Raw genomic sequence first — 7,940 nt, 5'->3', positions numbered from 1 at the left:
TAGCTTATCACTTACCCTGTGACTTGCTGTGAAGGGTGTGGCTGATGAAGTCACCCTGGTGGAGGCCGTGGAGGACAAACTGCATGGTGAGGTGCTGGACATGCAGCATGCCAGCCTCTTCCTGAAGACCTCCAAGATCACAGCCGCCAGAGGTCAGCCATAGCCTGGCTCAGTGCCAGTGTGTGTGTGTGTGTGTGTGCGCGCATGCTTATGTGTATGTGGGGTGACTCCTTTAAAATAATACAGTGCTATTGTCAGCTTCCTGCTTCCCCTGTTTGTCTCCTGGCCTCTAGAGGTCAGCTGTGTTCCCCTTTTGCCTTAGTTTTTCCTCATGTGTCCTATTAGCTTATCTATGTCACCTGTGCCTTGTTTCCCCTTGAGTATTTTAGCTGTGTGTTTTCCCCTTGTTTCTCACTTGGTTATTGCGTCCCTGACTGTGTGTCTCCTGCTTTGTCTCACCGTGTCTGTCCTAGTAAGTTGTTGAAGTTATCTTTAGTTTGTTTTTCTCCCTCGTGGAGTTGTTTTGTTTTGCCTCCTGTTTTGGAATATTAAATCTACTTGCCTGAGTATTGCCTTGGGTGTTTCATTTGGGTCCTACAACATTTCCTCTGTGGCTAAGGGGTAGTACCCCCCAGCTCTACACATCTGAGACCGGAGTTCTACCCGGCTTGTGACAGAATAACCAAGTCAATCATGGACCCAGAAACACTCAGTTCCCAGGACCTGTTGGCGGTGATCATTCGACATGAGGCTTCTTTCCAGCGCCATGAAGCCGTTCTCAGCCGACAAGAGGAGCTGATGGCTAGACATTCTCAACTCCTGGCCGAAATGATGAGTTCCCTTCACCAGCTCTTTGAACGCCTCCTTGGTTCTCCCCCTTCCCCCCGGTCACCCTCCCAGTGACGACAGGCCTTCTCGGTTGGCGGAGCCCCGACTACCACCTCCCAAGCCCTTTTCTGGGGATCCAAGCTCTTGTCAGGGTTTCCCTCACCCAATGCTCCCTCACCTTCGAGCTCCAACCCCTCAAGTTTTCCCACAGACCGTTCCAAGATTGCCTACCTCATTACCCCTTCTCTCAGACAAGGCGCTCGCCTGGGCCTCTGCGTGTGGCAGTCCCAGGAGGCCTGTTGTGACTCCACGCTGCATTTGTAGAAGAATTCAATCGGGTGTTCGATCCAATCCTGTCAGTGGGCGGGAGGCTTCCAAGCGCCTACTGTCTCTCCGTCAGGGCCCCCGAAGCACGGCAGATTTTGCCATTGAGTTCCGAACCATAGCAGCAAGGAGCGGATGGAATGATGAAGCGCTGAGGGTCTGCTTTCAGGGAGGGTTATCTGAGCCCCTTCAAGAGGAGTTAGCCACCCGTGAACCAGCTGAAGATCTCGAGTCCCTCATAGCCTTGGCCATCCGCCTGGACAATCGTCTAAGAGAGCGGAGAACGGCTCGCCGTCAGGTGTCTCAGTCCCAAGTTCCTCTGAGCAGCTCTGGTTCTCCTGTTTGGACTCCGTCATTCAGAGCTGCCCCGGCTCCTGAACTGCCCCAAGATTCCCCGGAGAGCATGCAGTTAGGCCGTTCCAGGCTTTCTTCCAACGAAAGGGAACGCCGCATGAGGGAGCGGTTCGGTGCCTCTACTGCGGGGTTGCCGGCCACTTCCGGCTCCACTTGCCCCGAGCTTTCGGAAACGCCTGTCCCCGCCCAGCTACAGGAGGGTTGTGATGGGGAAAATTAGAGCTCTTCCTCCTACTAACGCGGTCCTAGCTATTCCAGCCACTCTGTCCTGGGAGGGCCACCAGCATCGGGTCCAGGCTATGATCGATTCCAGTGCACTGAGGTGATTTTATGGATGTAACCTTGGCTAAGGAACTTAAGATCCCTACCAACTACTTCCTCAACCCCAGGCAGTTGCAGCCTTAGATGGCCGACCTCTGAACCAGGAAAAGTTACTGAGGCGACTCAGTCCCCTGCGACTTACCATCTCTCAACACCAGCAGGAGGAGACCTTCTATCTCATTGACTCTCCCGAGTATCCTATTATCCTGGGTCACCCTTGGCTATGCAGACATAATCCCCAGATCGACTGGCCTACTGGCACCATTCTTAGCTGGGGTCCCACTTGCCAACTCACCTGCATGCTTCAGAGTTCCTCAGCCCCTAGTACCCAGTTTCAAGAGTCTGTTGACGTCTCCCGAGTCCCCAGTGTTTACCATCGGTTCAAAACAGTGTTCAGCAAGGCCCGGGCCACTGCCTTACCGCCTCATCGCACTTATGACTGTGCCATTGATCTACTCCCTGGGGTGCTGCCCTCCTAGAGTCGGATCTTTCCTTGTCCTCCCCGAGCACGCAGCTATGGACACTTACATTAAGGAGTCCTTGGCAGCCGGCCTCATCTATGCCTCTACTTCCCCGGCTGGGGCGGGCTTTTTTGTTGAAAAGAAAGACGGGGGTCTGAGGCCTTGTATTGATTACCGGGGACTCAACAAGATCACGGTTGAATCGATACCCTCTTCCTCTATGGCCACTGCTTTTGAGCTGCTTCAAGGGGGCTTCCATTTTTACTAAGCTGGATCTCATGATGCTTACCATCCGTGCGGATCCGGCCAGAGACGAATGGAAGACGGCGTTCAACACGCCCACGGGACACTATGAATATCGGGTGATGCCGTTCGGGGCTCACCAATGCCCCCGCAGTATTCCAAGCCCTGATTAATGATGTTCTCCGGGGATATGCTTAATCTGTTCGTCTTCGTGTACCTGGACGATATCCTCATCTTCTCGAGGTCACTGAAGGAGCATGAGGGGCATGTTAGCCGGGTTCTCCAGAGGCTCCTTGACAATCACCTCTACGTTAAGCCTGAGAAGTGTGAATTTCGTTTCTCAGACTCAGTTTCTCGGGTTTATTGTCACTCCCGGGCACCTAGAGATGGATCCCAAGAAGGTCAAGGCGGTCCACGATTGGCCCACACCTGCCACGGTCAAGGAGGTTCAACGGTTCATTGGCTTTTCTAACTTCTATCGGAAGTTCATCAAGAATTTCAGCTCGGTGGTAGCCCCCTTGACGACGCTTACCAAGGGAGGAGGGACCAAGATTCACTGGGGGTCCGAAGCAGCAGGGGCCTTCGAGGATCTCAGCGCCGCTTCACTTCTGCTCCGATTCTGGTGACCCCTGACCCAGAGAGACCTTTCGTGGTGGAGGTGGACGCCTCAGAGGTGGGGGTGGGAGCCGTCCTGTCACAGAGGGGTGCGGATGGGAGATTACACCCTTGTGCCTTCATGTCTCGCCGCCTGTCTGAGGCCGAGCGCAACTACCACGTGGGGGATCTAGAGTTGCTTGCCGGTTAAACTGGCCTTGGAAGAGTGGCGCCATTGGCTTGAGGGGGCTCAGCACCCTTTCCAGGTTCTCACAGACCACAAGAACCTGGAATATCTCCAACAGGCTAAGCGGATGAACCCTCGGCAAGCCACGATGGTCCCTTTTCTTTAATCGATTCCAGTTCATCCTGACTTACCGACCTGGCACCAAGAACGTCAAGCCGGATGCTCTGTCTCGAGTCTATTCTCCCGAGGTACAAGAGAAGCCCTTGGCATCGATTATTCCGAGGTCTAGGATCGTCGCACCTCTTCAGTGGGAACTAGAAAGAGGGGTACGAGAAGCTCTGCCCATGAGCCCGATCCAGGCGGTGGTCCTGCCGGTCGCCTGTCGTTCTCTCTCTGGTTCGGGCCCGCGTCTTGCAGTGGGGTCCGAGTCGCCCTTGACATGCCATCCTGGCAGTGCTCGCACACTGGAGTTCCTCCGACGGGCGGTTTTGGTGGCCGTCCATCAAGAAGGACGTGCAGGTCTACGTTGAGGCCTGCCCTGTGTGCAACCAGGAAAGTCGACACGCCAGCGACCCCAGGGACTGCTCCATCCCTTACCTGTTCCTCGAAGGCCATGGTCACACCTTTCGGCTGGACTTTGTTACGGGACTTCCTCTATCCCAGGGCAACACCGTCATCCTTGTGGTGGTAGACCGTTTCTCTAAGGCTGCCCGGTTTATTCCCCTGCCCAAGCTGCCCCTCGGCTAAGGGAGACTGCTGAGCTCCTCATGAACCATGTCTTCCGGATATTTGGCATTCCCTGGACGTGGTCTCTGACCGAGGTCCCCAATCTCGATCCCGGTTTTGGGGGCCTTCTGCAGGCTTATTGGGGCCACAGCCAGCCTATCGTCAGGATTCCATCCAGAGTCTAATGGCCAGACGGAACGGATTAATCAGGATCTGGAGACCACCCTGCGGTGTATGGCGGCCAATAATCCCACGTCTTGGGCCACCTATCATTTGGGCTGAATATGCCCACAACACCCTCCAGTCCTCAGCCACCGGATTGTCCCCCTTCGAATGCCAGTTCGGTTACAACCCTCCTTTGTTTCCAGAGGAAGAGGCGCAAGTTGGTGTTCCCTCGCCCAGCGCTTTGTCCAACGCTGTAGGCGGACCTGGAAGAAGGCCAGGTGTACCCTCCTTCGGACCTCCCAGAGATACTCAAAGTCAGGCTAATCGCCACCGCCGGACGGCCCCCTAGTTTCCGAGCTGGTCAGAGAGTTTGGTTGGCCACTAAGAACTTGCCCCTCCGGGTCGAATCCAAGAAGCTTTCCCAGAGATACATCGGCCCTTTCCGCGATTTCTAGAAAGGTTAACCCTGTGTCGTATCGTTTAGTTCTGCCTCGCTCCCTTAGGAGTTAACCCCACTTTCCATGTGTCACTCCCTCAAACCTGTCTTGTCTTCTCCTTTTGCCCCCCACAGACCCCGCCACCTCCCAGGATCATAGACGGCCAGCCAGCCTACACAGTCCGCCGGATACTGGACTCCCCCGGAGGGTCCAGAACCTCTGCAGTATCTGGTGGACTGGGAGGGCTACGGGCCAGAGGAGCGCTCCTGGGTTCCAGCCAGGGACATCCTGGACCCAGGGTTGATCCGAGATTTTTGCACCCTGGGGCCAGGGTGTTCTGGAAGGAACGTCAGGAGTCGTTCCCTAGAGGAGGGGGTCCTGTCAGCTTCCTGCTTCCCCTGTTTGTCTCCCTGGCCTCTAGAGGTCAGCTGTGTTCCCCCTTTGCCTTAGTTTTTCCTCATGTGTCCTATTAGCTTATCTATGTCACCTGTGCCTTGTTTCCCCCTTGAGTATTTTAGCTGTGTGTTTTCCCCTTGTTTCTCACTTGGTTATTGCGTCCGACTGTGTGTCTCCTGCTTTGTCTCACCGTGTCTGTCCTAGTAAGTTGTTGAAGTTATCTTTAGTTTGTTTTTCTCCCTCGTGGAGTTGTTTTGTTTTGCCTCCTGTTTTGGAATATTAAATCTACTTGCCTGGAGTATTGCCTTGGGTGTTTCATTTGGGTCCCCTACAACATTTCCTCTGTGGCTAAGGGGTAGTACCCCCAGCTCTACACATCTGAGACCGGAGTTCTACCCGGCTTGTGACAGCTATAAATGCTTTTTGCATTTCAAACTCTTGTGGGAAAATGTGTCCAGAGTGACAAACTATGAAATCCCTAGATGTACAAATTTGGAGACTTAGACTACTCAGACACAGCCAACTCCAAGCTGTGCGTCATTACTGGGTGCGTCAGAGGCAGGGGGAGAGTCGTCTGGATCTGGTCCAGAGGAACATTTAGGTGTTGAAGCAGATCGTCCCTCCACTGGCCCAGCACAGCCCTGACACCATCCTCCTGGTCGTATCCAACCCTAGTAACTCACTATACCATGGCCACTTCTTATATTAGTATAGGGAGAAGTGAGTAGGATATTATCAGACTGATGAGACGAGTCAAGTCAAACTTAGTTAGTTATATGACTCCTTTTCCCTATGTAAATGTTTATTCCTAGCGTGGATAAACCCTGTCCAATAGTAATTGAACATGTATATATTTGTTTCTAACCCTGGCTGGTTGCTAACCCGGTGGTACTGTACTCTGTGGCACTCCAGTGGATGTGCTGACCTATGTGGCCTGGTAGCTGAGTGGGTTCCCTCAGGAGAGGGTCAGCGGAACCAATCTGGACTCAGCACGGTTCCGCTACCTGACGGAGAGAGACTGCAGATCCACCCTAGCATTGTCCACAGACACATCATAGGAGAGCACGGGGACTCCAGTGGTGAGACACTCCCCTGTATCATGTCAAAAACAGCATCACAATCAATCCATGCAAAAATATTATTGATCTGAACAATCAAAGGAACATTAAACGGTTGAACACACATTGAATTTAACCGGACCAATTAAATACTTCTGGAATGCATAATGAACACTTAGGGGGTTAGTTCATTCATTCGTGATTTGGTAATCATATTGTAATTGTTGTTTCCTCTTCTGACCACACAGTAGCGGTGTGGAGTGGGGCCAATGCGGCTGGGGTCCATCTGGAGAGCATCACCAGAGAGCTGGAGGCTGGGCAGGATTCAGAGGGCTGGGCAGATGTACACCAGGCAGTCATAGACAGGTATTAAAGATCAGCATTGTCCTTGTCACAAGTAAATGTGTATCACCACTTGATCTCTAGAAACAGGGGCATAGATTACAGTTAGAGCAAGTCAGTATTATCTTGAGTATGTATACACACACAGAAATGTTGAACTCGAAAGCAGTGGAAAATGTCTCTTAAGTGCTTATGAGGTGATCCGGCTGAAGGGGCACACCTCCTGGGTCATTGGTCCGAGTGTGTCCAGCAGCACAGGTTATACCGAAGAACCTCCGCACCATTCACCCTGTGTCCACCCTCGTCAAGGTAGGTAGACCTGCAAAGAGCGTGTAGAAAAATATTACGGTGTTAATCGTTTTATGTTTTTACATGTTGTGTGTATTGTGATTATGTATTCTCTGTGTGTGCGTTCGTGTGTGTGTGTGTTTCCCAGGGCATGTGTGGGATAGAGGAGGTGTACTCAGGGAGACAGAGGTTCAGGGGCTGCAGGCGAGTGCATGGATCCTGGGACAAACCAACAGCGAGCTGAGCCTCTAAGCCACGGAGCTCCAGGACAAATAATGAATCAAGTTCATACATTACTTTACACTGAGGGTAACTGATGTTGTTACATATACAGTAACAATGTCAAAACATGACCCATCAAGCTCATTCAAGTGATTTGTATATATTTGTGTTGTATCATCAATAGTGATGTACAGTACCAGTCAAAGGTTTGGACAACCCTACTCATTCCAGGGTATACAGAAGATAGCCCTATTTGGTAAAAGACCAAGTCCATATTATAGCAAGAACAGCTCAAATAAGCAAAGAGAAACAACAGTCCATCATTACTTTAAGACATGAAGGTCAGTCAATACGGAACATTTCAAGAACTTTGGAAAGTTTCTTCAAGTGCAGTCGCAAAAACCATCAAGCGCTATGATGAAACTGGCTCTCATGAGGACCGCCACAGGAATGGAAGACCCAGAGTTACCTCTGCTGCAGAGGATAAGTTCATTAGAGTTACCAGCCTCAGCAATTGCAGCCCAAATAAATGCTTCACAGAGTTCAAGTAACAGACACATTTCATCATCAACTGTTCAGAGGGGACTGTGTGAATCAGGCCTTCATGGTCGAATTGCTGCAAAGAAACCACTACTGAAGGACACCAATAAGAAGAAAAGACCTGCTTTGGCCAAGAAACACGAGCAATGGACATTAGACCGGTAGAAATGTGTCCTTTGGTCTGGAGTCCAAATTTGAGATTTTTGGTTCCAACCGCAGTGTCTTTGTGAGACGCGATCAATCAATCAATCAATTTTATTTTATATAGCCCTTCGTACATCAGCTAATATCTCGAAGTGCTGTACAGAAACCCAGCCTAAAACCCCAAACAGCTAGTAATGCAGGTGTAGAAGCACGGTGGCTAGGAAAAACTCCCTAGAAAGGCCAAAACCTAGGAAGAAACCTAGAGAGGAACCAGGCTATGAGGGGTGGCCAGTCCTCTTCTGGCTGTGCC

At 51.6% G+C, this 7,940-nt stretch overlaps 1 pseudogene; it reads left to right on the top strand.

Moving 5' to 3' along the window:
* Positions 1–25: 25 nt before the first annotated feature.
* Positions 26–6,968, top strand: LOC121531210 (annotated as a pseudogene).
* The last annotated feature ends 972 nt before the right edge of the window (positions 6,969–7,940 follow it).

Source organism: Coregonus clupeaformis, unplaced genomic scaffold (assembly GCF_020615455.1).
Source record: "Coregonus clupeaformis isolate EN_2021a unplaced genomic scaffold, ASM2061545v1 scaf1845, whole genome shotgun sequence".
In the NCBI taxonomy this organism is placed as follows: domain Eukaryota; kingdom Metazoa; phylum Chordata; class Actinopteri; order Salmoniformes; family Salmonidae; genus Coregonus; species Coregonus clupeaformis.
This window is presented reverse-complemented; position numbering and strand designations above follow the sequence as displayed.